The sequence below is a fragment of the Diceros bicornis genome, unplaced genomic scaffold (genome assembly GCF_020826845.1).
Source record: "Diceros bicornis minor isolate mBicDic1 unplaced genomic scaffold, mDicBic1.mat.cur scaffold_61_ctg1, whole genome shotgun sequence".
Taxonomy (NCBI): Eukaryota; Metazoa; Chordata; class Mammalia; order Perissodactyla; family Rhinocerotidae; genus Diceros; species Diceros bicornis.
This window is the reverse complement of record NW_026691491.1, coordinates 1,413,368-1,427,876: the sequence shown is the minus strand read 5'-3', so window position 1 is coordinate 1,427,876 and position 14,509 is coordinate 1,413,368. Positions and strand designations below refer to the sequence as shown.

At 44.9% G+C, this 14,509-nt stretch overlaps 1 long non-coding RNA gene across 3 annotated transcripts; it reads right to left on the bottom strand.

Annotated features, from left to right (window-relative positions):
* Nucleotides 1-9,903: 9,903 nt before the first annotated feature.
* LOC131403240 (uncharacterized) lies at nucleotides 9,904-14,305 on the bottom strand. 3 transcript variants are annotated; one of them, XR_009219323.1, is made up of 4 exons: nucleotides 14,013-14,305; nucleotides 13,156-13,314; nucleotides 11,865-11,946; nucleotides 9,904-10,714 (listed from the first exon to the last, which is right to left on the bottom strand). It is a non-coding gene; the product is annotated as an uncharacterized LOC131403240 (long non-coding RNA). The 3 variants fall into 3 exon arrangements; XR_009219322.1 differs by lacking the exon at nucleotides 14,013-14,305 and having other exon boundaries at nucleotides 13,156-13,678; XR_009219324.1 differs by lacking the exon at nucleotides 14,013-14,305 and having other exon boundaries at nucleotides 11,865-11,914; nucleotides 13,156-13,678.
* Nucleotides 14,306-14,509: the final 204 nt, after the last annotated feature.

Genomic DNA, 14,509 nt, shown 5'->3' with positions numbered 1-14,509 from the left:
TCTCTGTTGCATCATTTGAGATATATTCTACTGCTATTTCTGTAAATTCACTAATCTGTTTTAGGAAAACATATGGTCAAACTCATTTGTATAGGGTTGGAGAATAGATAAAATTTTGCAGCTAAGTTCAGGACACCATAATAGTATTTAACTACAAAAGGTGTAGCAAAACATGCTCTTGGGCTGGCTGCCTGTTTTTTTTTTCTTTTTTTTAATAAAAATTTATTGGAACACAGCCACACTCACTCATTTATGTGTTGTCTATGAATTCTTGTGAGCTACAGTGACAGAGCTGAGGAGCTGCAACAGAGGCCACATGTCCTGCAAAGCCTAAAATAATTGTCAACTGACTCTTTACAGAAAAAGTTGTAAGAACCATGATCCAGGGAATTCTGTAGGGGACATGCTGCAGTAGACAAGGATATGATACTTAGGGCGTTGTCTGCTTTTTCTCACACATAACACCATTCTTTCCCATTTTAATGTAAAATTTACCTTAAAACAGCTTGATGATATTTAATATGATATTTATTGGAATACATAAACTCGCATGTGATTTGTTTCCTTCACTGAATTGCAGTCATGAACAGTCATTGCCTAGTTTGACTCTGGTTCTCTGCTCCTCTATGAAAGAGACAGGCTTAAGTGTCCTTGTGAATTGCAGCTTTTAAGTGTTAAAAAGCCTCAAAATATACACACAATGCCCCACGTGCTTGAAGTTCAAGTGGCAATTTAGCCTCTTGGCTAAGACTGTCACCTTTGCAGGTTTACAGCTGCTGCAGAGTTCACATGCCTGGTAGGAGCTCTCCCTGAGCTGTGGTTGCCTCTACATGTGGCAGCCAGAGGCACAGCCCTCTCGAAGGGAAAGAGTGGAGCCTGGATTCTAGGACTGGCATTTGCCTCGCTTGAGCTGTTCTTAGAATGGGAAGCATTTAAACGCCTGCGTGAAACTTATTAGAAAGAGGTTATTACGTTGGGGACTGCCATTGAGCTCTCTGAAAGTTCCCTGGCAAACTCTTTGCGTAACAGGAAATCTGTTTTCTGCTATGATTTCAAATTGGAGGTGTGAGAGAGGAGTAGGAGACAAAGGAATTCCATAGCACAGAAGCTTATTAAAAGAACTGTTATTTCTCAACTAGAAGAAACACTTCCTTCATGCACATGCACGCATGCAAATGAATAACTAAAACTGACATGCTGCCCATTGTCTTTAGTATATTCTCTGGGAATCCAATCTGTTTTCTGTCGCTTTTCTAACACATAAAATGTCAGAACAGTGTTAAGCTTTATTAATGATGATGATAATAGCTAGCAACTTTTTCTATCTCTTGAAGTAATTTACATGTGTCATAGGAAGTAATCTTCACTGCTTTCCTGGGAGGTACGTACTATCATTATTCCTATTTACAGACATGGAAATCAAAGCTTGGAGATGTTAAATGGATCCAGTCTATGATAGCATGTGCAGTATACCATTCTGTTGAATGAATATACAACCGTTTTCCTATGTCTGTGCACATATATTGAGAGCGGTAGGAGAGAATGTGTAGAAAAGATGATTTCTATGGAATTCCATAAATTATATCAAATAGATGACTTTATTTATAATGCTGTTTCTCAAATATTTCATTTTTTCTTCTACAGCTTAATTTTTCAAAAAAATCTATCCTAAAAGGCAAAAATGTCATAATCACACTGTACATCCTTGGATTATGTCCATTGTGCCCTTACTCACAACACATGCATTTGTTTATTTAAACTTCCTGGGCTTCCCGTTCAGGGAATAGAGGTATGACAGGTGCTGCGGGAAATCCACCTGATTTCCTTTGCAGAGATAGTGAGCATCGCTTCTCTCTCTTTACATGAGAAGAGTAGCTGTTCCGTTGCCTTGACTGCCACTTTGTGTAGTCTTGACCCAGACCATGTCCGGCCAGTGATGGTTGTCAGTATTCACACACTGAGAAACGGCCTCCCTGGCCTAGTGTGTTGACAGCCACATCAGCCTGCCATCAGCCTGGAACCCAATTTCCGCAGGCTGGGCAAGGCTTTCAGGCTGTATATGATGGGGTGCTGAGACGTGGGCTTCTCTATCCCCTGAAAAGACCACTGGAATCTTACCAACTTCTGGGAAAATGATCCCATTTTTTTCAGATATGTAAGGATGCAATTTCATGCATGACAGTTCAATAAAGCATATTTAATATATTCATTTCTTCAAATTTAAACCAGATACCTGGCTTGAGTGAAATTTCCAATTAATTTCTATCCCTCCAAGCCTCTGACATTTGTAACTGTTCACATGTTAACCCAAACCACTCACTCACTCACCTTAGTAAAAGCATATTTTGGGATTTTATGTGCTGGGATTGGACATCAAAGAATTGCTTTTATTATAGAGCTTTTACTAGCCAAGTCTGAATTCAGAACAGACCTTGCTCAGCAGCAAATGGATCTAGTGAGTAGTTATGCTTAGTAATAAAACAGGTGAGCTGTGATCCATAAGATTCTAAATTGAAATCTTCCCCCCACTTGGATCTTCTAGGAAGAATCCCTGAACATTTTGTAAATGAAATTTATCTTTCCTTCCCTCAGATTACTTTCACTTTCATTGTCTCTCTCAGAAGTGACCTTTCTGTAATCACACCAGCATCAGAACTGCCCAATGAGAGTACCTAGAAGGTCTCAGATTTACAGTCTGTGAGCTGCACTGGAGGACTGTAGCTTTGGATCAGACAGAAATATATCAAATTCAAAGAACATTAAATGGAAAAATAGAACAAAGTCCCTCTTGAACTGTGAAGAAGAAAGTATCCTTTCTCTGCCCCATCCCACGGCCAGACCCTGCCCACTCTAAGGTGACGACCAGCTTTGTCCTGGCGGCATCATCTTAAGAAGTGAGCAACTGTCATTGCTCACATCCACCTGGGATGGAGCATCACTGAGACCCAAGGAGTGAGGTGGAAGACTACCCACAGAAATACAACCTTCAGCTTCATCCTTATTTTTCCAGTCCAGATCCCTAAAAACACCTCTGGAAATTAAAAAACCTGATTCCTCTGCTGATGGAGAAGGATTGCATATTCTTTCTCCTTCATCTCTTGGGACAGTCTCACAGCTGATGTCATTCTACAGTTGATAACACTCCCCACACCTCACCCTAGAAACAGTAACATTGGGGACATTGATTCTGATTCATCTCCTGTCTATAGGAAGGTAAATTCTAAGAGGAACAGCTACAGTCTTCCTCTAGGACAAAATGAAATATCTGTAAATCAAAGCCAAAGCTTTGAGGTTGTTTTTCCTGAAAATTCCAATAGGGCACTCAGTTGTAAATATTCCTCATGACTGAATAAGAAAGATTGTCCACATGTTCACACAGTTCTACAAATGTCTGTTATTAATCATCATCCTTCAACCGCCATCCCTTGCTAAGCAGCACTGTATGAACGGAAAGTGTGCTCCTGGCTCTCCAAAGGCAACAATGCTTCCAAAGATCTACTTGGGACAATCACTTTTTGTTCTTTTTTTCATACTGCTGTTTATAGTTAACTACGAAACAGACTCAGTAAAATGAGTTTAAATCTGTGCATAAAGGTGAAGGGATTGAGGTGGGGAGAAGAGAAGATTAGAGTCGGAATTAGCCTGTTGTTGTTTTTGACGATGGGAATGTTTTTGATAAAGACATGTTAAGAAGTAATTTTTCTATCCTCAAAGATTTAAAAAAAGAGGAAATTGACTTAAATCAAAACAAAAAGTAAAAGATCTCAGTTTCATGTAAGGGAAAACAACTGGAAAACAGAAACAAAAGTTGGCCCTTGAGGGTGCATGCACACCACGATGTGAGGGGCCTGTGGCCTCAGAGCCTGCTCTGTGGGGCCTTGGAGGCATCTCAAGAGAACAGAGGATGGGCAGCACATGCTGGTGGCCCAGGAAGCCTCAGATGCTCAGTGTTAACATATACAATTTGTCTGAAGTGATGTCAACGTGTTGAAGCAACAGGCTCCTTGGGTGAATCTTGGTAAGGGGCAAAGCAAGATCATGTCACCTCGAGAATGGGAGGAACCTGGGGCCCCTCATCCACTGCACTACCTCCTACATCTGGCAGGTGGAGGGGGAGGCAAGGGAAGCCTTTACTCCAAAGACTTTCCAAAAAGTGAAATGTAGGCATTGCGTGTGTGCTGTTCAGTCACTCGCCCAATTCCATAGAGGAGACCCAATTCTTGTATCTAATAAGATTTTTCAGGAAATGAACATTACATTTGTCACACTTGAACATGTTGGCTCAGGATAACAGACGAATCTGGGCACATTTACATGGCGGAGGCTCACTCCTATGTGGGAGCAGAAGCCCAAAAAATTGTGGAAACTTTATCTTATATCTGGCTTGTCTCAAGTTCTGTGTCAAAAAATGGAAACCTCGAAAGATCTTAGTGAAATTTCATTCTTATAAGCATTAATTTGAGAGATCCGCTCAAAACCCAGAACTTTCTTAGGATACATTATTTATCCCATTTTATGTACTTTGAAGAGGCAAACTGTACAGCGTCTGAGATGAATGAATGCTTGAAAGTCACATAGTTTAATGTTTCCAAATGTTGCCCAGCTATCTAAATACCTGAGAGCATTTGTTATAAATTAAGAATCCCTGGGCCTATTCGGAAGTCCTGAATCAGGTAGGTTTAACAATTATCCAAGGTAATTGGTAATTATACCAAGATCACTCATGTTTAGGCAGAACTGGTGTGGTTCCACTGAGATCTGTGATGTAATCTCCTCCCTGTCCTCGCACCCAAATTGGCCAGCTCCCTGTCCGGTCAGTCGTCACGCTCTCTGTATCAGTGAAAGTACGCATATTTCTGGGCTCTATTCCCTCCAGAATTTCCAGTTCTGCCCTTGAAACAAAGGATATTTTCATTGAACCACTATGTTAATCAAGAGACAGGTACCTCTCACAAAAGATGTTTTCCTAAGCAAGCAGTTCTTCAATCCAGTGTTGGGTTAATGGGTAACGGCCATGGAGACCCCAGTCCTTTTACCCTTAAAAAGATATTTCTACATGAGAATCAAAGGTAACCTGTTGCATGAATTCCTTTGAACAATATGAAACCTAAATTTTTATTTTGAAAATTAAAAACCAGCCGTTGAAACATTCAAATAAAAAAGTAAATTCCGTGCTGTAAAAGACAGCTGTTTCTGAATAGGTCTGAAGACTGACAGCTGCAGGCAACTGCACCAGGTGTCGGTACATGGGGAATCCTGGGGAATCGATGAGGTTAGGAGCTCCCTGTCCACAGAAACAGCCTGTCCCGACCGGGCACCTGGAACAGACCAAGGGCGCTTTATTCTTGAATCTTCTTCCAGGGAAAATGTGCTGAGTTCACTCCATTGATCTACAAAGGCACGTGAGGTCGTTTGTCAAATGTGAAATCTCATATTTACAGAAGTCTAGAGAAATCGTTTCTTACCCAGTGTTTACTTCTGTTTGTCAGATTAAATAAAGTATAAGAAACAATAATCATCGTCACCGCCCCTCATTTCCATCTTTTGTTCCAGACGTTTGTTCTCTGTCTTCTGAAAAAGTCTGTCTTTAAGAGTTTAGAGTTGGAAGGACACTTGAGGTAGTGATCTCTGAAACTTTCTTGATTAAGGCACCAGAAACAAAGTTCCCACACTCTTTACGGGACACCACTGGCTTTCAAGCTCTCTGCTGCACCCTGAGTAACCGAACAGAGTCTGGGACCTTCCAGGGAGAAAAGAGGAAGCTGAGAGCATGGTTTCTTCTACCACACCCCCACATGTCAGATTTACATATTAAATTTCCTGCAAAAGTGCATTTTAAAAATTAATTCCACTGGAGGGAGCCCACCATCCTGCACAACCCACCTTCTCAAATCCAAACTCTTGACATCCTAAATTTTAATCTCCTATGTAAATGCTAGGTCCCCATGGTTAGGACCCCCAATCACAGTGCAGTGTAAAGGGATCTTACCGTAGCGATTATTTATCAGTGCACGCATCTGTACTGAATCATCATGGACTCCTCGGTGTGAATTGAGATACTCTATGGTATGCAATGGCAGGTGTGCTTTTCACAATTGGGACTCTCCCTAAGGTGCTCTCTCGTCTCCTGAAAGAACGAATCTAAAAGGTCTGCAGGTATCGTATCCGAGGAAGGAGGGGGAATGGGCCACCAGGCGTGATGTCTGCAGTAACATCTGTGTCGGATGCTCTGACCGGTCAGTCAACAGCGTTCCCTGCAAGGCCGTGCTGGCGGCATCATGCAGCACACTACAGCTGCAGATGCATTTTCTCTCCAGATCGACTATCAACTGGCAGACGCTGAATAGACCAGTTTTATCATTTCCCAGAGAAAGGCTCCTAAGTGGCTTCAGTGATTCAGTCTGCCCTTTGTACCTCCTGCATGTGAAGGCAGACAATGTCCTGCTGGCTCAGATATAAATTTGTCCTCAGCTCTAAGGTGGCATAAGTTTCTGAAAACTGAAACTGCAAAGATGTCCTTTGTCATCTGAGACCCTGTCTTCTTTCCGCCTGGAGTGCTAGCTGTGAGAGACGTGGGTCTGCCTCGGGTCTGCTTCCTGAGACTAAGCGTGTCTCACCCTCACATGCTTCTTTCCTGGCTCCACGTGGCCTGTGCTTTCTGCTGCTGGACTCATAAGATCATCAAGCTCTGCTTGATTTCACCTTTGTCTTTTAAAAGCATTTAAAAACAAAAAGGTAACAAGGTTCTTGTTTCTAGACTTGGTCTGGCCTGAGTTGAACGTTCTCTGAGGCAATGCTGACCACTTGAACAGCAGGCAGGGGACTCTCCCCTGGAGAAAACAGGGCAGCGCGTCACTGCTCTGCTGAAGGAGGAGGGTCCGTGAGTTTCTTAAATACATCCGCCTTGTCCATGGGCCACCTCATTTAGACCTCACTCATCAAACCCCGAAAGCCCTTCAAACCCTGAGTTCTCACCTCTTGCATAGCTCTCTTGGCAACATAAACAGATGCTGAGGTGTCCGAGGCCTCAACAATCATGACCTAGATTCTGCACATGCATGTCAGAAAAGAAAGATGGTGTCCTGGCAGACGAGATCCTAAAGGGGAGAGTTATCAGGGCTATGCTCCCTGCAATTTGTAGGATATCAAAAGCAATTGGAATAATGTTTCCTTTTCTAGTTCCACGCCTTATAAAATATCATCTTTAAGAAGTCCTGGATGCCATAGGCCATCAGTCCCACGATGCTCAGTCTCCCATAGTTTACCATCTCAGATGTTAGGATGATTTGGCAAACCCGGCATCCTATGGTGCTTGTCCAGGGACAGTTGTGAGAGGTGTCACCTCCGCTGCATGGAGAAAATTGGGGGTCATCTCTGCAGGTGTGGCTGACCAAGGGCGACCCCTGGGTGTTTCAAGCAACAAACATGGAAAGGCCCATCTGAGGAAGGCATGTGGTCCCCCACCATTGCTTAAATGTACTCCATTCATGTCTGGGAGCTCAAGGAAGCCACAGCATCAAAACTTGCCGAGCGGTGTCAGCGGCTGGGAGAACACCGTGGCCGTGATTAGAGTCTCTTCTACAAAATGCTTTCGCAGGCACTGTAGCCACAGTGGGCAGCCATGGTTAAGTGGAAAACATGGGCATTTGTGGCTCAGTCAAGTATGGTTGGAACAACTGTGCTCTGAATGTGAATATGTTTTATGATGCCTTCACCAGCTCACTTACACTGTCCTCTTCATGCTTTCCAAATAACGATGTATCATACTAGTCTTTGTCTAAATATATGGATTTACGTGGGTATAAGTAGAGCTATTTCAATAAACACATTGAGGAACACTTTCAATATGTATAAAACATCTAAGTCATAAAAGGGTATTTTTTTAGTTTAATCGGCAGTGCATTTTCATAAATAATGGCGAGTCTTTGAACTGACGACAAGTCAGTGAAACAGAGTCATTGAAATCCAGCACTGAAATGGGACCATCTAGTGCGATGGACACCCAGTCTCAGTCACTGGATGTCAGGCTTCGAGGCCCCACGTGGTGCGTCAGGTCCTGCGTCCCAGTTAGCATCTCTCACGGCAGCCTGGAACGACCCACAATCCAAATGAAACTCCCCGTTTGCTGGCACACCTTTGAGCCGGGTGTCATAAGCACCTCCTTCAATGAGATTGCCTCCTTCAACCCTCTTCTGTATAAAATCTCATGATCTCAGGAAGGTTTAAGCACGCCGAGCCTCATTTTCCCACCTATAAATTCACATAGCCATGCTGTCTTCACACTGTGCTTCTGTGGTGGTGTTGACACAAACTCAGGCCGACGTGCAGCAGGGACGCACGGGCTCCCATCTTGCCATCTACACACCAGGCTTCCCCAAGTCTCCTTGGATGGTTCCAGGCTCCCAGAGGCACCGACACGGCACATGGATTTGTGTATTGTTGTTGTTATTTTAATCAAAGTCCAGTCCACCAGAAAGCTGTAGATATTTCTACAGGAATGTCTGGAGTCTGGTTAATTCAGAGGTTCAAGGATTCTGTTTAGCGTTGTTTAATGCTGGTAAAATAAGTAAATATGCACCCAGCACTGACACGCTTTTCTGCAGATGAGTGTCAGCAGCTCAGGGGTCGGATGTGGTCACCTGTGGAGCAGCCGTCCAGCGTGTCCAGCCTTCATCCAACCTTCTCCCTTGATTGGGAGGAAACCCATCCCGTGCTTTCTCAATCCTTCAGACCTTCTCTACAATATGCATCTACGTCCTCTGTCCCAGCACCTCGCGGGTGGAAAGCACATGCTTCTTACAACAGCCGCCTAACTGAGCTCCCTGCTCTCAGCACTGGCTCCATCAATCTCTCCTTGATCCTTCTGACAAACTGGTTTTCTGACCGCCCAGCTAAGGGCTTTCCTGGGGCTCCCCCGACCCTTGAGGGGCTCGCTTTCCTCACCAGCTTCACGCCCTGCTGTCCTGCTGTCTCCCCTCCCCCAGGACGCCCCCACTTCTTCACATTCCCCTATCTCCACCCTTTTCTGTCTTCTCCTATATTCTTCTCATCTCCCGGTCCTTGTGTGGGTGAGGCTGGCTCTGTGGGCTCCTCCTGCTACCTCCCGGCCTGCAGTGGAGGCCTGCCCTCCCCCCGCCTGGGCCTGCTGCCCGTGCCTCCCGGCAGGTCTGTCTCCCCTGCCAGCCCCTGTGAGGACCTGCGCCTGCGTCAGTTCAGTGTTTTCATCCAGATGCCACACAGCACCCGGCATGTTGTGCGTGCTCCAGAAACACATATTCACTCCCCAAAACCGATGAGATTGCACACTAACGCCCAGCCCCTGCAAGGACAGGCCTTAGCTTCTCCCTGTGCACGTCCTTCCAGGAGGAAGTCTCCTCTCCTCTTCTCTGGGGCCACCTGTTCGCTGAGCCTTGGAGTTCTGACTGCCATATCAGTGCTCACCCCTCTCTTCCTCCTGCCGCCTCCTGTCACACAGCCGGCACACATCTGGTGGGGCCTGGGCGTGACCTGGAAGCCTTTCTTCCCGTACATCAGGGCAGCAGTCACTAAGGCCTCGCCGTGCATCCCTTATTCCATCCTGCCCTTGACCTCTGCGCTCACCATTCCGTGGAGAGTGAGATCTCCGAGGAAGCCCCTAACGTTCTGACCCTATCAGGCCTCTGGGAAACGTGTGGCCCCACAGGGACCCTCCTTGCTCGGCTTCATGGTTCACCGCCCTTTCCTGACTCTGCTCTCCCCTCTCCAGCTCTCTCTTCTCATCTCTGAAACCGGCCCTCCTCTTGATGAGAATTGAGCACCTTCCAGCACTCTCAGGCTGGCCGACTTCTCCTCAGAACACCTGACAGGCCCAACCCCCTCACCCTGCCTGTGTCAGTGGCGACAGTGTCGTGCCCACTCTGGTTGTGCCGTGATCATGGACTCTGTTCTTAGGCTGTGTGTGTGTGAGAGACACGCCTTGGCGCATGTGTGTTGAGCACCATCACTGAACTTGTGTCATGTCTAAAATCAAGCTCCCCGTGCGTCTTCCCAGCCCTCAGAGAAGCCCAGCACGCATCTGTCCTCACCGTCCATGGAACACTCTTCTTCCTGGCCGGAAACCACTGCACATCTTCACCTCTCCTCCTCAGGATCTCTGCCTAATTGGTCCCATAAACCTTCCAGTTTGTTCTTGGAAATGACTCTGGGTCTGCTTCTTTCACCTCCAGTGGCCTTTCCACCACTGTGACACCACGACCTTGGTTCAGACTCAACATTCTCACCACTCGTGCCGCACGCTCTGACAGGTGACTTCCTGTCAGCGGTGTTCTCGTCCTGCGACTTCTCGTGGACGGACGTGGATTTCTATGCACTGCAGTCGGCAGAGTCTTCTGACCGAACAGAGTCTGCCACCTGCCCGGGTCACAAGCTCTCGGTGTCAGTCACCACGCGCTCCTCCATGCCTGCCTCCACGGGGCCTCCCCTCTGAACTGCCCCTCCTTCTGTAATCCTGCAATGACTGACTGTCAGATACTCCATGTGAATACACGGGGACGTCACTGGTGTTTCTTTCAACACCCAGCACGAGAGGCTCAATCCTCGATGAATGAAATGTTCCCCACTCCTGTGTCATGGACCCTTAGAGTCTAACATACTCCAGAGGAAGAGTGTGCTCTCAGTCCTCCCCAACACTCTAGTCCTTGTGACATCATGGGAACAGCAGGGTTAAAATGTTTTCCTGGAAAGAAAAGAGCCATATGTAAATAGTTCTTGCCTAAAAGCAGATCATTCTCCTTGAATGATCACGTTCAACAAATCGGGCAGTAGGAGGCCCTATCGTGTCTTGCAAAAAACATTAAAACATTGTTTTACGGCAGTGAATAAGAATTCATTTAACTGGTTCTTGAGATTTCAAATAAAGGTCTAATTAACATCGAGAATTTCATTTTACTTTACACTAAAATGAGCAATCATTGGTTTTTAGGGTTTTTTTTTGAATTTGACACAGATTTACTCTCACCATGTCTGAGTATATTGAAGAGGTGTTGGGGAGAAAGAGTAAGGATAATGGGCACATGCCTGATCTTTATTCCACTGAACAGGCATCCCCAGGCATCAGCTGCTTGTGGGGCAGCAGGGGGTGTTTTAAATCTGAGGCTGCATGTGTCTGTTCACAGGGCCCTCGCTGCACTGGGATGAAGTACATGAAACGGACTCTAGGAGAAGAGGAAACGTCTTGGACTTTTATAAACCTTAGAACACGTCTGTTTTGCTCCAAGGCATCTGAACACCTGGGCAGCCGTTTCTCAATGGATTAGTCTGGACAATGTCTTTCAAACACCCTGAGTGGCAGAGTTCTGCCTGAGGGGCAGACGGCAGCTGAAGGGCAGGTGCTCCACACACCCGTCACTCGTCACTCGAGCTAGGGGTATGTGAGAAAATGCATCCCCTTTCATGTGTGGATAAATAGTTCCATTCCTTTGATTTCTTTTGTACTCTCTGGGGCCTACGGCATTGTGATAGCATGAACATTCAACTCTCGCTGACCAAGTCTCAAGATGATGTGCTCACTCCTGATCGTCATTTCGCCAAGCTCCACTCTGTTGCTAATGATCTCAGAGAGTTTTCTGAAGATGAACTGCATTTTCCTTCAGTGTGAGATTATGCAGTATAAATACAAAGACACAGACCATGCAGCATCAGAGTCTGCAAAAGTGTATGTGAAATGTGCTGGTTGAGATATTGAAAGTGCAGCTGAGAGATGAGAAACAGGAAAAGACACAGCTGTGGAGTGTGGGTGTCCATGTGGGTCAAGTATGTGAGTAAGAGAGTTGAGGTGGAAGACAACAGGGACTGATGTGGAATTAGTCACTACGGAAACTCATGACCTGTCTTAAGAGGCAGCCTCTACTTGCTTCCAGCCAGTTGGTCATTGTCACTATGGGACAAGAGTGTAAAATCTTCTGATTTCTAATAGGAGCATGAAATGTGTATTTTACATAAAAGACCTGATTTCCAAAACCTTATTTAGACAAAACAACCTATGATTCACCAAAGATGGCCCCCAGTGTGCCAGTTTGCAATTTCTTGTCTAGAGCACTTGTTTTTAAACATTTTTCAAAGGCAGAGTCTACTTTTCAAATGGAGTCATGCGTGAAACTCTAAAATAAAAACTGACAGAAATACTTTTCCATTGCTATAAAATTATTTTGTTTGTTTAACTTTCTCATATTTATTTGCTATAATTTAGAAAATGGTGGCTCTGTTTTGATAGACATTTAAAAGTTGAAATTCTGGAGAATAGATTGCTGTGGCTGTTTTACATAGCCTCAGGATCCAAGTTATCTCTATATTTTGTTTTGGTGACACTATAACAAAAAAGTTCTGATTTACACAGAATCAGAAATATAGTTGCAAATAGTGATTTTTAAAGCATGCCTTACAATCCTGGGATACGTCCAAATTAAACTAGATCTGGGGCTTTAAAGAGGGGTCATAGGAAATCCTCACTTCCAAGATAAATTGCATAGCAAAACGTAACCACTTCTTCTCTCCTTACCACAAAAATAAAAGTCAGCCAAGTAGAACCCAAAACTCACCATAAGCACCAAAACTATCTATATCCCAACCCTGTCATGACTCATGGTTTACGGCAGAAAGAACATGCATCTAGCTAACACAACTCTCTCTGGAAGTGAATAAGTCACCGTTACTGGGTATTCCCACTGAGCTACCTTCCTGGAGAAGATGTGCACAGACCTGGGTTCTTAGTAAATGAAGCTGCAGAGGTCTGATCTTCATAGTGAATGACATATTCACAGATATACAGGGATGAAAGGAAATTTTCATTTAGGTTGTGAACAAAACTGAGGTCATTTGCTCAGAAGCAAAATAACGTGCTAGCATATCACGAGGAGCTGGTTTTTTAAAAAAAAGGAAAAGAAAATGAAGATTTGGGCAGAGGGCGTGTCTGGATACTCAACAGTGATTCCACTAAGCCTCACTACTTCTCAGCTGGAGACGACTGTCAGTTACCGACCGCAATGGGAGTGTGAAGAGCGTATTGTTTGAGGGAGTTTGGCTCGTGATAGTCATGAAGAAGTGTCAAAAATCTCTATGCTTTTATGTATTTGGCCCATGACACAGATTTGAAAATAAAAAAAAATAAAATAGGCTAACCATTTTCATTTGTAGTCACATGTCGCTGTTTAAAGAAATGGCTACATGCTCTTCTTTAATCCAACAGAATGAGACCCATCAACAGTCCATTATTCCAGAGGAAAACCAAAGAATAAACTACCATCCATGTCGATATGGATCCAGTCTTGGGATATGACCCTGAAGAAGACAGTCAAGATTGGGCTGGATTTTAGCCATACCCTGTGGAAAGTGTGGGGAGTGGTTGAGAGCATTATGAGTGACCCATCCAAAGGGAGGAAAGTAGGTGCTCCACAGGGGCATGGTTTTTTAATTTGCATTTGGGTCCCACAGCCAGCAGGATGGCTTTCCTGCTGGGTGGACTCCTAGCTCTTCTCACCTATTGGGAGGACACTTGGGAAGAGTCAGCGGTAGAGCTGACATTGGCTGGTGATGGTCAATTGCCTCCTTGACGACCAGATGCTAGAATCAGCCAAGCGTTTTTTGAGGCCCCTTTTTCAAATCATGATAGAGACTGCTTTGTTCTGGGCAGGGGCAAATGTTTCCAGTCAGACTGAAGTCGTTTCAGGTTTATTTCAACTGCAAAGAGTATAGTTGGGGAAAGCTGACAAAGACGCCCCTGCACACCGGCCAATGTCAATACTTGATATGATACAATGTTTGAAAGAAAGAAGAAACTCGTCCTCTTAGGGTCTCCTGGTGAGGCTTCCTCGGAGGCAACAGTAAATTGATGGAGATGTTCTAGCCCTGCCCCTTCTGCTGTCTCCACCCAAATCCTCAAGGCTCCTCCTGCACAGCGCAGGCCCCTAACAAGGAAATGAGGTTGGGATTCCCGGGACTCTCGTGGTCAAGGCCGATGGCTATGTGGGACTGCTCACCCGAGACATCCACTCACTCCGTCCCTGTCAGTCTGGGTACCAGGTTTGCCTGTTGGTAAGAGCAGATCCTGGAAGCTGCTGGTCTCGCTTCCTCTCTTGTCCCAACAGCCATACCTGACACATGGTTACAATGGCGAGAGAGAGCGAGAGAGAGGTGGTAAACCTAATCGTTATTCTGTGGGCTATGGATCCAGCAAACGTCTGGTGAAACGAGAAGAACTGAGGGACAAATAACAGTTTGTGACATAATGGTATCTTTTATTTGAATTCATATTGTAGTTTTTTATTTCCGTAAATATAGAAATTTCTTCCTAAACTTTTTTCTTTTCTGTTTTTTCCCTATAACATTATTCGTCATTTAATCAGTAAACAACATAAACTTCTACGTTCTTTACAGGGAAGAGATTATCTGGGTCACGACTTTGCGATGAGCCTGGCTTCCACTTTATTCCCTAGTTCTAGTATCTGAAATCTTCCATCTCTGTGACCACATTTTC